Below are 18,866 nucleotides of genomic sequence, written 5' to 3'. Positions count from 1 at the left end.
ATAATTATTCAGGAAAAATATTTTAAAATATTGAATAAATTATTAAATAAAATAAAATCTTTTTAATGTTACAAAAAGTTTTTTAAAAGTTTGTACGCTTCCAGAATCATTTCTGGTGTAAGACACACTAATTAACTTGGTTAAAAGGAGTAAAAGATAGTGTATAAAAATAGAAATATTCTTCAGGTAAACACACTTTTGAAGTATGGCTAAACACCACGTGATCTAATTATATATTCCTTTCAGAGAACATTAATGTGTCCATATTGGAGTCATTACTTCCATTGCTCATGTATACTTAGATAGAACAACTTGGCAGTGATACATTGCATCAGGAGCAATTGCTATCTTCAGAGGCAGTTACGAAGAAGAGTGATATATGTTCTGCTACTAATGCACTTAAATTAAATATTTTCGAAACGTATTCTTATTTATATGTTTACTTCAAGCAAAAATTTCAAATAGTGTAAATTCTTTTTATATTCAATCATTTTTTTTATATATATTGCTGAGATTTTATACTTTTATTTATGAATAATTTTAACAATGTTATAAACGTTTCGTCGTCAATGCTTAAGAATGACGTTTAAATCAAATAACAAAATATGAATGGAGAAAACTTATTTTTATTTTTAAAATTTAATTATTTTTTTTTTAATATTGAATTTGCTTTAAAAGTCTGTTTAAATTTTAGATGAATGTCAACTTGATATATTGAATCTAAGCTTAATAAAGTGATTTAGTTAAATTTTCTTTGTTTGAATTAATAAAATTAAGAGATTACAGTAATCCATTATAGATTTTGTTTTTAATGTAAAGTACAGTACAGTACTTTTTATATCCTTTATTATTATATTGTTACATTATTAATTTATTTAAATGAATTTAATTATAAATAATTAAAACTTATTATAGTATAATTATTTAATTATAAAATATACTTTTTATATATATGACTTTACATAATTATAATTGAAATCAGCTTATATAACTCATATTTCTTTAATTAAAAAATTAAAGTAGATTAATATTTAAGAAGATTTTTAGAACCGTATAAATCCCAGTTTTTGAGTATTTTTTGAGATCAGATTACAATTTATTATTAAAATATTTAAGAGAAAAGAACCATTTGGAAATGAACCAAAAGCAGAGACTGCTAAACGGTTTTCGTTGGTAAGATCTTCAGTGTCCACTGGAGACACATCTAATTGTCCCCAGTTCTCCGGGTCACCAAACATTAATCTTGTCATCGTCTCTCCTGTTTGCCGTTGTCTGGTAGAATCTCTTCATTTAAGGAGAGGTCGTTTCCAAGGGAACATTCTGGGAGAACGACTCACAAGGTCATTGTTGATGTTGATTCCGGACACCGATTAAATTGAACAGTGTCGACAGGTCAAAGGTGTGGCTCTGTTGATTGTCACTTGTACGGTGGAAGCTAACTGATGGAATTCTTATAAAAACTCTCTTTTCTAATTAGTTAACGAAAAGGAAAGATTCTGTCTTCACTTTTACTTCTCTTAAATTGATTGTATTCAATGAGTTAGTAAATGCTATTTTTATGACTAAACGTAGTCTTTTATGGTCAATAGTGTAAAGTTATGATTCCTTATAGCTTGACCTTAAGCTGTAAATAGATATGTTGTTATTACCTTTCATTGTAGTATCACTTGATAGTTTTCCTCCTTATAAAATTTCTTTTAAGTACATAAATATGATAAGCTTTTCTCAATACTGGAAGGGAGGNAGTTATAAAGTTGTTTAAAAATTATAATATATTCGTTTTGTTTATAGAATTCATGAAGTAAAAGATATTTTTTATATGATATTCTATTGTAATTATTACCATAGTGAATATACAAATGAAAAGGAGGAAATGTATTATATATTATATAATATTAAGAAATTATGATGAACAGGTGAATGAAGTGCAGTCACCTCTACTAACTCTAGGATGAAGCTTGCTGAGAGCTTTGACAGTCTATGAAGTTTACATCAGGATCTATCTCGCTTCAATTTAAGGATCAGTTCCACGACTTCAGATTTCCAATGGTGATGTATCTTCCTCGTTCTCCCTCTCTGAGTGTCTCTTTTTTTTCTTTTTTCTCGCCTCTTTTCTTCGTAAAGTTGGTTGTTCTGATCAACAGAAAGTTGTGAATCCCACACGAGACGAGAGAATCTTGTTGTTATTTGTGTCGGCAGAGGATCTATAGACAAAGGTGCCGACGGATCAATTCACTCTTACATGTGAATGGTTTTGTAGTGTGCTTACATATCCGTCGGCCCTCTAATAAACAACTCAAAGCTAGTCTTTGGCTAAGCTAGGCTTATATGTATATCGATTAAAACATCCAATCGTGACAATCATAGAGTTTAGATTCGATAAAAATAAAAATAGTGTTATTATATAAATTAAATCTCGAAGAATGTAACAATTGCTTACAATATTAACCACTTAAAATTATTTTTGATATTTTATATTTATTTAATTTTAAAAGAATTCACCATNAAACGTAGTCTTTTATGGTCAATAGTGTAAAGTTATGATTCCTTATAGCTTGACCTTAAGCTGTAAATAGATATGTTGTTATTACCTTTCATTGTAGTATCACTTGATAGTTTTCCTCCTTATAAAATTTCTTTTAAGTACATAAATATGATAAGCTTTTCTCAATACTGGAAGGGAGGATAAATATATACATTGTAAATATCTTATTATTAATTACTGATAAAATATGTATTGCTGCACATAAATTTTTGATTGTTTATTATATTATATAAGCAAGCATGTAATATAAAGAATATAGGATATAAATTGTACCAGTATAGTGTATAGACTATTGTATCAATCAGTACAATATATTGAATACATTTTTTAATACAGTAGATGTATAGATTTAAAAAAGACAAAATACTGATAATTATAAATTATCATGTATATTAATTAATTATAGAATATTTTATTTATGTAACTTCATTATTAATTTAGCAAATACAACAAAAACTGATACAATCAAGAGAGAAAAATCTATCTATAGAATCCATTAATCTTAAGCACGGTTGTTCTTTTTTTGTAAGCATCCTACACGATTAAGCCATAAAATTCGTAATGTACTATAAACCTTTGTTATTTACCGACCAAATACAGTTGTTTTATGCTATCATTAATTAAACAAAATAACGAAATATATATCTAAAAAAATATGTTTCTATAGAAATATAATAATTAATAAAATTAGAAAGATAAATTATATAAATTAATCATATCTCTCAGACTACAACTGCATTATATAGGCCTAAGTATAGTATTTTTTTAAAATAATTTTATAAATAATATAATACAATATATATATACGTTTCAAATTGTTATTACTAAATAGAATCCTTACTATATATAATGACATTAATCTTCTCTTTATATAAAAATTTGTTAATTTAGAGATAAATCATTTGTAAGAGCGATTGGAATCAGAACTAATTACAGCCATAAACTTACATTGACGATATATTTTTCTTAATAATAAACACGTAGAGTAGTCTCCAGGGATTAAAAAGTTCCATTAAAAACCGCTTTACCTATCTGGTGGTCGATGCAAGGAATCTGATTACACTGTAATCTATTAAAGAAAAACTGAAAACTAATGATGTTCCATAAAATTTATATTTAAAAAAATACTCACAGTATATGTGATTTTGTTAAAAGGAATTTTTCCTTTTTCAGATGTTGCCTCCGTCTATGTAATTTTTTTTTATTTCCTAAAGGTAATTGGAGATGTCTTACTAAAGAAAGGGACGAGAGAAAAATAAAAATGTTCGTAATCTTAAAATAGCTAGTTATCAGCTTTCATATAAACATATTTGGTTATCTCAGCTCTTAATAGTCAGCTGTTATGGTATTATTTTGAACTTATATCTTTTCTTTTTTGTCTTACTTCTTAAATATACAATTTTCTTCAATTTAAATCTTATTAAATCTGTTTAAACTTATAAATAATGTAAAACTTAATGTATAAAACTGTTAAAAATAATATTTAATTTTAGAAAAGATAACATTACAAGCGATAAATTATATAAAAGTACTCTTAGAACTGACTTTTGGACCACTCTGTATATTCAATAACATACAAGATGGCTCGAAATTCAGTTAACCAAACCATAAGAACGATTTAAACAGGTTTGAAGGTGTTTTTTTTATGTTATTAATTTGTGAATGAAGTACTAAATAAGTGTTAACTGACTTCTAGGCCATTCTGTACATATTCGTGTAGAATGTATATATGTGTATAGCTTCGTATATATATAATAAGTTAATCCCAAACTCACTGAAATCTGATCACAAATATTTGCGTAGTAAAAAAAAAAATTACACCTCACTTTTGAATATAAAGAAATCTTTACTATGACTAATCTGCTGAACACTCCATTACTGATGATACAATGTTTGATTTAATGATTATTCAGTCATCACGAAAATTAGCAGGATGAATAATTGTCTAAGTAGATAAATACAGTCATTAAACCAAGACTGGTGTTGATGGAAAGGACATTCAAATGAACCCGATTATGAGAAATCATTCAAAGTGTATACGTGACAACAAAAACGAATCTTTCATACAAAATTAGAAGAGAAATTATTGAATTGCTTAAATTATAAAAATTAAAAATAATTGAAGAGTTGGAAAGCAGGAGTTCACTAAATAGCTTAAATTGTAACCTTTATTCTTCATCATCTTTTTAAATTCCTCGATTCTATCATCCAACTACAATCTTCTTTATGTCCTTTTCACATTTTGAATTAAACGAATACATAATTAATTTTTTTAAAAAAAAATATATTTTATATAATTCTCTAAAATTATTATTTCTAAATAGAAACACAATTTTCACTTCTCTCATATTACAATTTTCTATTTTCATATTTTTAATCCTTGACGTTATTTGAAAAATAAAAAATGCTTAAACAGAATAAAAATTATTATTTAATTTATTTCGAATTTATTTAAAGAATAAAAAAAAATGGCTGAACTTAAATGAGAATTGTTGCTTTCTATTGTTGTTCATTGAGTATTTTAAAGCAACAAAAATGATTTCTTTTAAAAATAAATTTGGTAAGTTGCCAACGTAACAAATGTAATATTTGACAATGACCAAGAACTGAAGAACTAAAGTAGATGTAAGAAATGGATAAAAGCATATTTTTTTATACAAATTAGATTAATAACAGAAAGGAAAAATGTACATATTTTTACAATTTTTCATCATAAAGTGTTGTTAATGTATAAAGATATTTATAGAAGGATCATATATGAATAACTGTATAAAGTTTATAGTTATACAGTACTGGTTTTAGTCTCATATTGAAGGCCCATAAAGGCTCCTGAAAGGGTATTTAAACCTTGTTAAGCTAGTAAAAGAGCGAGGCCTTAATTAATTAAAAGCCTGAATTGCCATTACAGTTAAATCAAATTCACTATTTTAATATTTTATAAATTTATATATAAATAATAGAAAATTAATTAGCATTTATATCAGAAAATAATTTCTTTTATAATAATTATTAAATAAATAAACGAAAGATTAATAAGATTAGAAAATTTTTATATCAATGAAGATTAATATATCGATATTTTAGTAAAAAAAATAATCTTTATTAAATTCTAAAGAAGGAAAAATGAATGTTAAATTTTACTGATAATTTCATTATGATTGAAATAATCTAAAGGATAATAAAATGTTAAGTGAAGAATAATGTAATTTGAACATTTTCATCAGATGGATCTCTCTTATCGATTCTTCTTGATTTTAAATCTTACATCTCTCTGATCGACTGCTATCATGTTAATGTTAAGTACCATTAGGATTTTGACGTTATAATACATTCTAAACTCTAAAAATTATCTAATAAAATGCAATAAATTCGATTTANTTAATTTTTAAAAAAATAATCTAAGAAATTTGTCAAAAAGTTTTTAATTTGCTATAAAGGAGTAACTTATAATAAGAAAGTAACCAAGTTCAGCATACTTTCTTAAATTGCTGTTGTTATTGATTACTGCCATTGTTTGCTTATGTCATTAACTTAACTCTTGTGTAGCACTCACCTAAAGGTTAATTAAAAGAAAAATCAGAAGAGTTACTTACAAATTGCTGTAACTTATTTTACCAGGCGCAACGTCAAAATTAACATTCTATATTTTCTTCTATACATGAACACAAAAAAAAAAGTTAAAGGACGTAACATATTTAACAGTTCATTATCAACATATCAACAAAATTCACTCTTATACTAGTTAATTAATTATATGTTATAATTATTCAGGAAAAATATTTTAAAATATTGAATAAATTATTAAATAAAATAAAATCTTTTTAATGTTACAAAAAGTTTTTTAAAAGTTTGTACGCTTCCAGAATCATTTCTGGTGTAAGACACACTAATTAACTTGGTTAAAAGGAGTAAAAGATAGTGTATAAAAATAGAAATATTCTTCAGGTAAACACACTTTTGAAGTATGGCTAAACACCACGTGATCTAATTATATATTCCTTTCAGAGAACATTAATGTGTCCATATTGGAGTCATTACTTCCATTGCTCATGTATACTTAGATAGAACAACTTGGCAGTGATACATTGCATCAGGAGCAATTGCTATCTTCAGAGGCAGTTACGAAGAAGAGTGATATATGTTCTGCTACTAATGCACTTAAATTAAATATTTTCGAAACGTATTCTTATTTATATGTTTACTTCAAGCAAAAATTTCAAATAGTTTAAATTCTTTTTATATTCAATCATTTTTTTTATATATATTGCTGAGATTTTATACTTTTATTTATGAATAATTTTAACAATGTTATAAACGTTTCGTCGTCAATGCTTAAGAATGACGTTTAAATCAAATAACAAAATATGAATGGAGAAAACTTATTTTTATTTTTAAAATTTAATTATTTTTTTTTTAATATTGAATTTGCTTTAAAAGTCTGTTTAAATTTTAGATGAATGTCAACTTGATATATTGAATCTAAGCTTAATAAAGTGATTTAGTTAAATTTTCTTTGTTTGAATTAATAAAATTAAGAGATTACAGTAATCCATTATAGATTTTGTTTTTAATGTAAAGTACAGTACAGTACTTTTTATATCCTTTATTATTATATTGTTACATTATTAATTTATTTAAATGAATTTAATTATAAATAATTAAAACTTATTATAGTATAATTATTTAATTATAAAATATACTTTTTATATATATGACTTTACATAATTATAATTGAAATCAGCTTATATAACTCATATTTCTTTAATTAAAAAATTAAAGTAGATTAATATTTAAGAAGATTTTTAGAACCGTATAAATCCCAGTTTTTGAGTATTTTTTGAGATCAGATTACAATTTATTATTAAAATATTTAAGAGAAAAGAACCATTTGGAAATGAACCAAAAGCAGAGACTGCTAAACGGTTTTCGTTGGTAAGATCTTCAGTGTCCACTGGAGACACATCTAATTGTCCCCAGTTCTCCGGGTCACCAAACATTAATCTTGTCATCGTCTCTCCTGTTTGCCGTTGTCTGGTAGAATCTCTTCATTTAAGGAGAGGTCGTTTCCAAGGGAACATTCTGGGAGAACGACTCACAAGGTCATTGTTGATGTTGATTCCGGACACCGATTAAATTGAACAGTGTCGACAGGTCAAAGGTGTGGCTCTGTTGATTGTCACTTGTACGGTGGAAGCTAACTGATGGAATTCTTATAAAAACTCTCTTTTCTAATTAGTTAACGAAAAGGAAAGATTCTGTCTTCACTTTTACTTCTCTTAAATTGATTGTATTCAATGAGTTAGTAAATGCTATTTTTATGACTAAACGTAGTCTTTTATGGTCAATAGTGTAAAGTTATGATTCCTTATAGCTTGACCTTAAGCTGTAAATAGATATGTTGTTATTACCTTTCATTGTAGTATCACTTGATAGTTTTCCTCCTTATAAAATTTCTTTTAAGTACATAAATATGATAAGCTTTTCTCAATACTGGAAGGAAGGATAAATATATACATTGTAAATATCTTATTATTAATTACTGATAAAATATGTATTGCTGCACATAAATTTTTGATTGTTTATTATATTATATAAGCAAGCATGTAATATAAAGAATATAGGATATAAATTGTACCAGTATAGTGTATAGACTATTGTATCAATCAGTACAATATATTGAATACATTTTTTAATACAGTAGATGTATAGATTTAAAAAAGACAAAATACTGATAATTATAAATTATCATGTATATTAATTAATTATAGAATATTTTATTTATGTAACTTCATTATTAATTTAGCAAATACAACAAAAACTGATACAATCAAGAGAGAAAAATCTATCTATAGAATCCATTAATCTTAAGCACGGTTGTTCTTTTTTTGTAAGCATCCTACACGATTAAGCCATAAAATTCGTAATGTACTATAAACCTTTGTTATTTACCGACCAAATACAGTTGTTTTATGCTATCATTAATTAAACAAAATAACGAAATATATATCTAAAAAAATATGTTTCTATAGAAATATAATAATTAATAAAATTAGAAAGATAAATTATATAAATTAATTGCAAAAAATTTTAATATTTAAATTCAAAAATTTAAATATACTCGAACATTGACACGAAAAAAAAAAATAGAATCTACATTAATAAAATATTAAAATGTATATAAAAATATCAAACTTAAAACTGAGAAACTTAATAAAAATTTTTATTTACAGAGAACTCAATATTAATTTTACAAGAATAATAAAGAGTGCGAAATAGTTCGTTTACTTTTTAAAATGGGGAAAGTTTTGGGAGGATTAAGAGATTACATTTAAATTACTTTCTTCCAATGGGATCATATACAGTACTTCAAGACGATTCTGTATACAAGATAAACAGTAAATGAAATCCTAGAGTTTCTAGAAAACATAAATTTATGTAAAATAAATTTTTTATTCAGAAAAAAAGCTTATATTCTTTTAAAATTTTGGAAAAGAATACATTTTCCTCTTCAAATGTATATCTTTCAGAATTTATATATATATTTTTTATTTTTTAAATAAAAATAGTAGAAAATATGTTTAACTTTTGTTTAATTTCTCTTTATTTTAACTTCATATGGTCTATTGGTGTAAATAAATACGTACTACTTAAAACTGGATTAATTAAGTCTAACGCATTTAGATATATCAGAAATATCCAACAGAAATTGTACTTACTATCAATAAAAATAATGAAAAACAGATGTTTTCGACGAGTTTTAAATCGTTATTTTCAGATTTAAGCCAGTCGAACAGCAAGGTGAAAATTTGAATGTCACTTTAAAAACTCACGGAGCAATCATTTTATTGGTTGAAAAATGTAGACGTCAAAAATGATGATTATTTTTAAGTGATAAGATTTAATTTATAATCTTTCTTCAAAAATAGATCTCTATGCTTTGGAGAATGTATCTGCATTCCTGTAATTCATTCTGTTCTGTAATGCAGATACATTCTCCAAAGCATGGAAATCACAGGAATGTAGATACATTCTCCAAACCATAGAGATCACAGGGATGTAAATACATAATCCAAAGCATGAAGATCACAGAGATGTAAATACATTCTCCAAAGCATGGAGATCATAGGATGCAGATACATTCTCCAAAGCATGAAAATCACAGGAATGTAGATACATTCTGCAAAGCCTAGAGATATATTTCTGAAGTAAGACTATAAATTAAATCTTATTACTTAAAACACAATCGTCATTTTTGACGTAGTCGTTTTCCAACCAATGAAATGATAGGTCCGTGAGTTTTTAAAGTGACGTTCAAATTTTCACATACATAAAATGATACTGAATGAGATCAACTTAAGTAATTCATAAGCACCTCATATAAATTATAAAGTAGATATTTAACTAAAAATAATTATTCTATAATTTTTAATCGAATGGACATATTACATATTAATTAGATAATAAATTATTGAGTAAATTATTTCTTCTTTTAAAACTTTAATTTTTTATAACTATTTATAATGCTGAAATTTTAGGCTTTTATAAAAATTTTAGAACTAGCTGATTATTTTTAAAAAAAATCCAAATATTATTTGAATATATTATAGAAATTCCAGAATTTTTTAATAATAAATTCGAAGATATTTTAGTGTATTTAAAATAAAGATATTTATACATTTAGCTCCAAATTTATCATCACAAATTTCTTGGATTTTTTAAGAATTTGAACTTTTTCAATGCATTAATAAATAAATTACTTATAAAATACTTTTTTAACTATTAAATTAATACAGTTTATGAAATATTTAGATAAAATTTCGCATCACAAAACAGTTATTAGACTGCAATTTAAATTGCGGAACTATACATTAACACTACAGTCCGTCCGTTCGTCTGTCCTTCGTTAATCTCAAAAAATTAATTTTAAATCTATTAAAAAAAATAATAATTTTTTGTCACCATTTTAAATAGTTATTAATATCAATATATTAAATTTAATTAAATATTTACACTGAAAATGATCAGATTAAAACTAATATGACTTGAAAAATTTATAATAGCCTATATACTGAATTTATAGATAAAATCTTTTTTTAATTTTTAATAATTTCAATCTTGATTAAATTCTTATAAAGTGAAATAAATTATTAGCTATTTTGTTCGATAGTTTATAAATTAATTTAAATGTTAATCATTTATATTTTAAGTAATAAAATTAGAAAATTGGATATATTTTATGAATTGTTCATTTTCTTCGTAACTATAAACAATTATATATAAATTTTATATGAATTAAAAAAATCATGTTATTAATAATCTATTATTAAGTTTATTAAATTAAATATCAGATATAAAATTACAAATCTGCACTCTTGTTTAATAATGTAGATAAATTTGAACAATGTTTCGGATACTTTTATTTATTATTTATATTTTTTATATTTTAAATTAGGTAATTTCTATTAATACATTATTTTCCGTATATAAATTTTGATGTAGTCATGTAAATTTATTATGTTTATAGAAACTTTATATATAATATACGTTAGAATAGGCATTTCTATGCCTAGGTCCTATGTAATAGTGTGGATTTGTAAATAATATCCTTCTAAACTATTTTAAAATCAAATTTATAAATATTCAAAGGAAAATCTTATCTTTTAATCTGATAAAACATAAATGTTCCTTTCATAATTTTATTTATTTATTTTTTTAAAGGGAGATAATATTTGCAACAAGAATGCAGAAATCTCTTAATCAATTTGTTGTTTAAAAGATACGTTGTTAATGGCTGATTTTACTGATGAGAAAAGACGAATAAATGAAAGAAATTTACAGTTTGGTTGAGGTTAAGAATTTAATCAATAATAAAAACATGATTAATTCATCATACTAAAGTTGAATGATTTATGTGTTGAAGTTATTTATTATATAAGATCATTGAAATGTTATAGGAGGCATAATATATGTCATAAATATCTTTTAATCTCATAAAAAAAACTTATCGATTTTTCATCATTGTTACATTATCTATATTATTTTTTAAGATATCTTAATTAAAAAAAATAATAAAAAGAATTAAATTTCGAACTATTATTAATTACAATTTACGCAATTGTTTTTTGAACTAATATATAAATAACAGATCGGATTTGTATATGCCTATAAGCTAAATATTCTACAGTTTACAGCTTCACTCTACGTGAGTGTAAAGTTTAGAACTTCACACTTTTAAATTTATTATTCTTTAGTAGAGGAAAAGTGCCTATTACACGTTATAGCTTAGAGCTATAACAATTCGAAATCCTTGGGTATGATCGATTTTTGGTTGTGGTATTAACTTTTTATTTTGTGTATTGGAGAAGATTTCTGATAATTGCTTGGATATCAAATATTATAGTATTTAAACGAATACACTTTATTTCTATTTTCAAAAATATTTAATTAAAATAAGAATTTGAGAGTTTGCATTGTATAAATGATATAGTATAAATTACATTTCGTTCCTCTGGATCCATAGTGCCATAGAATTTCAATTTGGTTTTATTATTTCGAAAATTTTTTAGGTCATTTAGGGGTCAAAACTCCTATATAGTTACTCCTACTGGCTACTTGAATGGCTTTTATTATGGGTTAGGCCTTTCCCATAATGGATTATAATTTGAAACCACTCATATATAATTCAGTTATACTATAAATACTTGGTTCATTGTTGTACTGTATTCGTAAATAAAAACAACTGTAATAATGCACTTACAGTATAAATATGACATGTTAAAATGAAAATAACGTGATAACAGAAGGTCATTCTTTCTATATTGTGTTCATACATCATCTATGGATAAATTTTTATAAATTCTGATGATCAATTTAACCCCATAAAAAGGGTCCAAATCACCCATATTTGTAAACTATGAATCAGTTTACTTTCCATAGATTTCTCTTTTGTTTCTCATTAAAACAATCACTTATTTTATAATTANAAATTACTTTTCAATGACTAAATTCTAAAGCAGCCATGCCTTTACACGAATAAATATTAAAACTTTTTTAAAAAAAGAAATTAGACTTAAATATGTAACAAAATCATCAAAATAACTATATTATAAATTCATATTTTTTAATTTTTTTTTTAAATCCAGTGATAAAATTTAATCTTTTCTCTTTAAACTTTAAATTCTCATTGAAAACTGAAATTAAAAAAATAAATTTATAATGAATCTAATTGTAGATCTTTCAATGAGATAAAAATCTAATTTCAGTATAATTGAATTGTTTAGTTATTAAAAATTCCTTTACAAAATTACATGACTTCATTTAATAATATAACAATAACACTATAAATTTATGCTTGATTTTTATTGAATAAAATTAATTTATACAATAATTTTCGTACATATAATATAACATTAACTTTAACTATAGATAAAAATTAATATATTAATTATTTAAATTTAATTTCTTTTTTTAAAATGTAAATTTTTCTATGTATACATTCATGCAAGAGCTTGGATATTTTAAAATTTAGTCACCGAAAAGTAATATTTTATACAAACTATTCAGAAAATATATTGATAAAATATCAATTTTTGTATCTATAGAACGGACCTTCAAATATGTTTTTTTAAATTTTATGTTATACATTCAGCTGCCTTATCATATTTATCGCCTTAGGCACTGTATAAATCTGTCACCCCTCAACTTTAACTTAACATACATTACAATTAATCTGAATTTAAGTAAGAAGAAAAAAAAAAGAAGACGAAAATATCATCTTCTATCGCTACATTATTTTTTTTATATAATAAAAAAGGGAATTCTTATAATTTTACATTTTGTCATTCCCTTAATTTGTCTATCTTTGGTATGTGTTTAATGAGCGAGCTGGCAAGTGGTGAGTTATACCTTCATGGGTCCCAGGCAAATTTAAATTAGGTGGTTCTATGTACAGTGTTGACTTCAGATATTATTCTTCGGGGGAATTTTTTTCTTATGAAAGATTAGTTTGGGACCATCTATTGTTGAGATTCCCAGGCAATTTCCTTTTTTGCCCATAGGATAACGCGCCACTGGCCCTAAGTATGGTAGAAAAATACACACTTTTTTACATGATATAAGCGTGAGAAAGATTTTTAAAAAATTCAAAAATACAGTGTAATTAATAATTCATTATGTACTTAGGTCCTACAAGTCGTTTGTAATGTAGTTACACAATTATTTAAACAGATTTTATTGAATTTTACTTCATTTATCTTCGTTATAATTTCTAAAATTATTCTACTTCCATATGCTTAGTAGAATAGACATGTGAAGCAAGGCATAATACACTTTGTAAACTTATTTACCAAATAAAAATGGTTACTTCAGCTGTCTTATATTTAGATTTTAAATTACTTACATTTAAAAATCTGTAATTCATGCTTTATCAATTGTATAATGAAAATTATCGATGTAATTTTGCGTAACCAAAAAACAATTAGTAAGAGTTGTAAATTGGTATCAAATATTGATTTACTAGAATTCAATCTAGTATATGATTCAATCAATTAAAACTGTTGGATGATGGAGCTTCCTATCTACTCTATAACAAATCGTATCTGATCATGCATTTATTAAAATTCTATACAATAAATCGTATTGAATAATATAATCCATTAAACAGAAAACAATAATGGATTCTGTGTTAAATTCATATAAAAAATATTGTATTAAAGTAGTGAATCGAACCCGGACTCTTGCTAAAAAACTTAAGGTTATTATAATAAAATATATAGGCCCATATGACGTATTTAGCGATTTAATACTAGTATATATATATATAAACTGTACAACTTATTCTTTAAATGAATTTAAGCTTAAATTACTTTTAAAATTCAAGTGCATATCGTGAAGAATTAATGAATTACGTACAAATTGGATTGCATGCAAGATTATTGTTAACACTTAGATCATAATTTCAATCATTTTTTTGAAGATGGTATTCTAATTGGCTTACTTTGATATATGTTACATACTCTGATATTCGATAATTTATTTAAATTTTAAGTCAATTACAGGGTTTCAGAAAATCTTGTGTACTCCTAGGAAATTGTGGCATATCTCGAAAGCCACACTGAAAAACCAATGAGTTGGATTACACCCTAAAAAATTGAAGTTTAAGAGACGAATAGATTTGGAAATAAAGTTAAATAGGCAAAGAAGAAGCAGAAATAAAGTAAAAAACACTAGCAATTTCTAAAATTTAGAAGAAAAACCACAAAAAATTAACAAATAGTGTTTGGAATATGCACTAAATGGCGAGAATTTATGTCATCAAATGGAATTATATCAAATACCTTTCAATACAGTTATATTGAGAAGGTAATTTTATTTCCTGATTACATATTCTTTAACTAAACATGTTTAATTAATGAAATTTATTTATTTTATAACAGTTGATATAATTTCTTAACACATTCTTAGATTATTTTATATTATAATAAATTTTCATGATTTTCAATGATATGATTTTATAATTGTAATTATAATTAACGATAAGGATTTTCCTAAATGTTTAATTGTAGTTATAGCTCAAATTAACTATATTTTAAACTAAAAAATTCGATTTATTTTGTAGTAAACTGTATAATTTTTTTAAAATAAACTCATAAAATATTTTGGCATTTATATGAGAAATCAAAATCACAAAATATATGCTCCTGTTTTGTAAATTAACATTCCTAAAATCAATAATAATTAAATTATATGAAAAGAAAACAGATATAAGTATTTTTATTATTATTGAAATGTATAAATTTAAGAATAATAAAGTGAAAAATTTCAAGATTTCTAAAGAGTTTTCCAAATAAAACATGGGATTTTGCATTGCATAAATTAAAAATTATGAAAAAAACATGAGAATAAAAGTAAAAAAAAAATGTATTTTTATACGTTACTTTTTTTATAGACATTATAAAAGTAAAAATCAGGACTTAGTTGTCTCATTAAAAGTTTCTATGCATTAGACAAGACTACCCGACAAATACCCTTTAATTAAGAACAAAGAAAACGAATCAGACATACTCTAAGAGCTAACTTTGCCTTGTTAATTCTAACTAAAGAATATATTTATTCAGATAAATCAGTTAATAGAATATATATATATGTATACACACACACGTTTGNAATTAAATAATTTACAATATATATATGTATTTGCTTATGAGCTATAAATGAAGTTATAAATTAAATTAAGCAAATTTTATATCAGTTACTATATTTTAATTATAATTTTAATACATAAGTATTAAAAATTTAATTTTGATATATTTTTTTTTAAATTTTGAATAAAGAATAACGTGCAAATTTAATGTTTAAAAATATATTAATTATAAATAGATTATTAATTATAATTTAATATTCTTCAATGTTTAATAACACTCATAACTGTAATGAATTTAATATGAATAATGTTTAATAAGCTTGAATACATTATAGAATATCACTTAATGTAAATATATAGGTAACCAATATAAATTTATTTATAACTTTACAGTAAGCGACATTAAATTAAATTTGACTTTTTAATTAAAAATTTGATTTATTTAATATATTATATTAAAAAGTTTAATTAAATGTCCTAGAAATTTTATTAATTAAAATTTAAAATTTTATTTAAATCTAATATACCATATTTTGCTACTATCTAATGTAATTTATATCCAATTAAATAATATAATTTGAACCAAATTAATAAGTATAATAATCTGTCTGTATGTCTGTAGGGTTTGTCCATAAAATCATTCTTAAATTAAGTAAAGAATTAACATTTTTAGGGATTTTCATATCAAGATTTTCTTGAAAATTTCCTGTCGAATTATCTAATTTGTATCCCCAAAAGATTCTCTTACAATAATTTCTGATAATAAATCCCTGACGTGATAAATGACGTCAATGGTAAGGTGTAGTTACTAATGACGTCACGAATGAGATCATAGAAATAATCTTAAAGGAATTTTTAGACAGATGAACACACAAAGTCTGTTTCATTTATATTTATAGTGTATGTAATTATTTATGTAGAAAAGATGACAAATATTTCTATTTATTAACACAAAACTTAATTTTTTATATAATTTTTAAAATACTTTTTTCATTAAAAAGGTCTAAAAGAGATGATATAGAGAATGGTCAAGTCGTAAATATGGGTCCTCCTGAAAGCCATACAGATATATATGAATAAAATAATGAAATAAATAAATAATTTTCATAAATATTACAAATTTCTTATCGAATTTATATCATAAGATAGGAAATTGGATAATGATTTTCTATTTTGATATATAAATAAGAAAATCATGTAGAATTATCAAATATATACCCTAAGATTTTCTTACAACAATTTATAATAATAAACTACACCGTGTGATGTCGATGGAAAGTTATAATTGTTAATGACAATCACTGATGACATCATAAAAACAATCTTAAATGTCGTTTGACCCGTGCACCCCATATCCGGAGATTGAGTCAAATGGTCCTGCTGGCACTTCCTCTACCTAAGTCTGCTTATTAACACTATTTATAACAATAATAACGATTATTCCTATGTCAATTTATTTATATAAATTGTATTTAATTCGTGTTGAACATTATTATATAATTTAAAATAAAAAGTTAATTTTTAATTTTTCTCGAGATTGATGTATAAATATACTATTTTTATCTTCGTTTTTTAAAGATATTAAAGTATTATAACATTACTTTTTTTCTTTTTTAATGTAATTAAAGAATTAAACAAATAATAAAATTTTTCAATAAATGAGTTTTTAATTCACTCTTCGTCGAACGAAATATATCTTTTTTTTTTTCTTAGTTAATTATAATAAATGCAATGAATATGTACTTTACTTAGAAGAAATTTTCCAACATGTAATTTATAAAAATGAATATTTTTGCAGCTTGCAAGCTTCATGCAAATTCAATTTAATCATCTTAAATTTAATCTGTAAGTGTGGATAAAGATGTTTATACTTGAATAAATTAAGTTTTAATAGATTTCTAATTAACTCTATTACAAACATTCTTTATATATTTTTCATTATCCTTTAAACATTGTTTTTTTTAGTATTTTAATATTAAAAACTTATTTTTTACTTATTAAAATATTGTAATTTTAGAAAAATTATAATATTAACTTATTTAAATTAATTTAAATTTATAATAACATATAAATTTGTATGTAAAAATGTAAATATTAACATATACTTTAACTTTAAAACAAAAAAAAAAAATAGATAATTAAAAGTAAATATATTTTTAAAAAATTATTTTATAAGTAAAAACGTTAATAATATATTTTAAATTAATAGAAAATATTAAATTCTCATTACATTTAATGTGATAAAATAATTTTCGAATTTAGTTACTCCTCATCCTTACTTACAAACAGGAAACTTTAGGAGAAAAATTGAATGATAATTATAGCTTAAGGAAATTTATTAAAGAGTTAAAATCTTAATAATGTATTCAAAATAAGGTAAAACTAATATAAAATAAATTCAAATGTATATTATTGTGACGTCACAATGCATGGCTGCAATATTCACGTGACTTCCGGTATAAACTGGAAGTTGCTATAGAAGTGGAAATGTATAAATCTGCAATCTGAAAAGTTCAGTCCAATAAAATAAACAGAAAATATAACATATACATACCATTGAAAAGTGATAAAGAAGACATCCAATTTACAACTTAAATTGGAAATAATAATGTATATCTATATTATTATAATTAATTTAAAGTAAAATTCTCTTGTTAACATTCAATACAGTAAGTTATAAGTATTTGATAAAATATTAATACGTGATTTCGTGTAGAAAATTAGTATTCTTGTAAAATGATTTAATATTAAATTATGTAGTATTTTTTTTAAAAATAAAATACTAAATATGCATCAGAATTATATAAGGGTATGCAAAGTGTTAAAATATGATGGATAAGTTATCAGAATACTTACTACGTACGCACGATGAATAATTTATATCAACAATTAGTTTCACTATGAATCAGTGTCACTGTCTTTTTCATGACGTGTTAAAAGCTCTGATAGTTTTCTGGACGAATAGAACTTCTTCTAAATTTAATTTGAATTCTGCTTCTTTTCAAAGAAGACATTAATTGAAGCTTTGATAGTTAGACATATTTACTTAGGAAAAGTCTCAAAAAGTATATCTACAAATTCTTAGGTATAAGCTTTTTATATTGACTATAAAATAATAATTTAAAATTTAATTTATATATATATATTTTTCTAGCATTTATTTCTATATGATGCATACAG

Source organism: Centruroides sculpturatus, unplaced genomic scaffold, assembly GCF_000671375.1.
Source record: "Centruroides sculpturatus isolate CEXI.00-Female unplaced genomic scaffold, Cexi_2.0 scaffold611, whole genome shotgun sequence".
NCBI classification, from domain to species: Eukaryota; Metazoa; Arthropoda; class Arachnida; order Scorpiones; family Buthidae; genus Centruroides; species Centruroides sculpturatus.
Note: the sequence above shows the minus strand (reverse complement) of the source record.